Source organism: Sinocyclocheilus anshuiensis, unplaced genomic scaffold, assembly GCF_001515605.1.
Source record: "Sinocyclocheilus anshuiensis isolate Anshui unplaced genomic scaffold, SAMN03320099.WGS_v1.1 scaffold202, whole genome shotgun sequence".
NCBI lineage: Eukaryota > Metazoa > Chordata > Actinopteri > Cypriniformes > Cyprinidae > Sinocyclocheilus > Sinocyclocheilus anshuiensis.
In genome coordinates this window covers 664,621-667,518 of record NW_015542342.1, presented here as the reverse complement: position 1 = coordinate 667,518, position 2,898 = coordinate 664,621, and the positions used below count along the sequence as shown (strand labels likewise).

Here is a 2,898-nt window from a genome sequence, read left to right as displayed (position 1 = left end):
CCCCCCCCCCAACCCTAAAAAAAAAATGTATGTGATTTGTAGAATCAGATTTTTTGAGGTGTTCATGTTTTATATTAAAACCGTACTGTGTGTTTTAAACTGCGAATGTGGCCTTACATTGGACTGTTTTAATCCAGAATCATTTCCTGTTTGCGCATGAGTCTTGCCACATCACGAGTCCCTCCTGACACGATGATTTCACTCTGAACTTTGGTTCATGCACCAGATCAGTCCAGTTTAGTGAGCATGACCACCAAACAAACACTGTGATTGTTCTTCCCTTCCAACTTTTAAATCAATACTGTACTATATCATACATACCATAGATATAGACCAATTCAGAGTAGACGTCACAGTTACGTCACTTGCATATCTCGCCCGGGTTTTCTGCAACCATGATGCGCGCGCATCCTGAATGTTTACAAACCTATAATTGGTCTATAGATTTTTTTTTTAAATCTCATATTAAAGTACAATAACAGGCATTTCATGATTGAAATGTAAAGTACTTGTGCTTTCTGACACCATGTCCTAACTACACGCGACGCGACAAGAAATTTGGGTGTCCACACCAGACGCGACAGAATCAATCAAATATCACCAGTGTTGCCAAGTCTGCGGTTTTCCCGCAGAATTGGGCTACTTTAATACTGTTGCCGCGGGTTGTTTTTCATGTCCGCGGGTTGAAGCGACTCCAATAACATGATACTTATCCCCTAAAATGCGAATTTTACCAGGGGAACCGTGCCAAAAAATGTTTATTTTATCCCCCGGAACGCAATTTTTATCAGGGGACCCCCCTCGAAACGCAATTGGGCTAGTTTTGAGTAGCAATTGGGCTAGTTTTGTTGTGAAACCCTGGCAACCCTGAATATCACAGCCAATCATTAGCGTGTGTGGGCGGGCTCTCTCTGGAAGCTCGCAACGAAATGGATATGCTTATAATTGAATTCATAAATATTAAAGCTTTGTAACATCATTAAATGTACTGAGTGACTGATAACATCGTTGTTATGGAATACATTCGTTGGTTCGCAGTGAGTTCACAGTTTTAACGGACATCTTTGCTTTAGATATTTTCAAGATTGTTGCTTTCAGTATAGAAGGCTATAAGGTCACACAACATTATATTTAAACTCATATTAGAGACGTTTAACTTTGAATGAAGCACATAATCACCTGAGATTATCTACGGTCATATAGTTGTTGTTGTGTCGCGAAAATAGAAACCGTTTCTAAATTAGACATTTCGCGTGTCGCGGCTAGTTAGGACAAAACTCCGATTAAAGCCCCGTTCACACCGCCAGCTACACACAGCGACATAATCCCATTCATTTTCAATGGAGAGCTGGCGACTTCCGGCGACAGTGACCGTTGGCGATGGAATGTGGGCGTGTCAAGTGATGCAAGTCAAGCGACAAAAGTTCAGAATTCTTCAACTTTATGCAAATAAGCAGCGAATTTCGCGAGCGACAACCAATGGGAGTGAAGTCAGTGGAGAGCACGTGATTCATCTGCTGTAGTGGAGTGTTACGGGGTAACTAGGCAACCAGTAGTGGGAACGCCCACTAGCGACCTCAAGTGCCAGCCACAAGCGACAAGCAGCGAAAAAGTCGCTGGCAGTGTGAACGGGGCTTAACATGGAAAAGATACCTTTTATCGCGTGGCGTGGCGTCGCGTGTAGTTAGGACACGGTGTGAAGCTACTTGTATGATAATCCATGTTTTAACATTATGGAGAGTTCACCCAAAAATGAAAATCCTGGCATCATTTACTCACCCTCATGTTGTTCCAGACCTGTGTGACTTTTTCATCTTCGAAACACAGGGTATTTTTAATGAAACATAAGGGATTTCTGTCCCTCTAAAATGTCAAACTTCCAAAAGAGATCATAAAAGTAATCCATTTGATTCTTGCGGTTTAATCCAAGTCTTCTGGAGAGACATGGTCACTTTATATGATGAGCAGATTTCATTAAAAGCCATCGATGAACATTAATCAACACGCGCACACATAGAGCACATCAAATATGGCAGACCGCTCGAACACCAGAACCAGTGAGGCTTGTCCTCGAACACAGCCATTGGATTTACTTGAATTACTTTTATGATGATATCTTTATGAACTTTTTTGAGTTTGAAAGTTTTGGTCGCATGGGCTTTTAATGGGTGAACAAAAATTGAGACCGTTTTAAAAATAGCTTCGTGTTTTGAAGATAAATCAAAAGCCTTATGGGTTTGGAATGAAGACAGGCTTCATTTTTTTGGGTGAACTATCCCTGTTGACTGAAGCAGAACCACAGACCGATGCTATTTTCAGGTTTATTTGGAAGAGAAATGCTTGCAGCAGAGTGAAAATAACTTTGGTTTTGGCATATTTTTAGCTCTTACTGTTTCAACTCGTGCTGATGGGGTTTAACAACCCAAGAGGACTCTCTTCCATCAGGGGTGTCTAACACATTTTAGGACGGGCTAGATTGGACAAAGCATCCTATATGTGGGACGAATGTTTTATTTGATAAGCATTTTTACCAATGAAGTGAATACACAATGCTTTTCTGGAGCTAATAAAGTTCAGAATCAATCAAATACTGCTTAAGTCATACCAGGGGGAAACACAAAGAGGTTTTAATCATTTAATTAAATAACTAGTCATACACTACCGGTCAAACATTTGGAATAATTGTGATTTTTAAATGTTTTTAATATGTGACCCTGCAGCACAAAAGCAGTCTTAAGTCGCTGGGGTATATTTGTAGCAATAGCCAACAATACATTGTATGGGTCAAAATGATTGATTTTTTTTTATGCCAAAAATCATTAGGATATTAAGTAAAGATCATGTTCCATGAAGATATTTTGTAAATTTCCTACAGTAAATATATCAAAACTTAATTTT

General features: G+C 39.8%; 1 protein-coding gene across 1 annotated transcript in view; it reads left to right on the top strand.

Annotated features, from left to right (window-relative positions):
* Positions 1 to 2,898, top strand: part of LOC107691226 (brain protein I3-like) — an 11,405-nt gene that overhangs the window by 6,926 nt on the left and 1,581 nt on the right. The window lies entirely within an intron of this gene.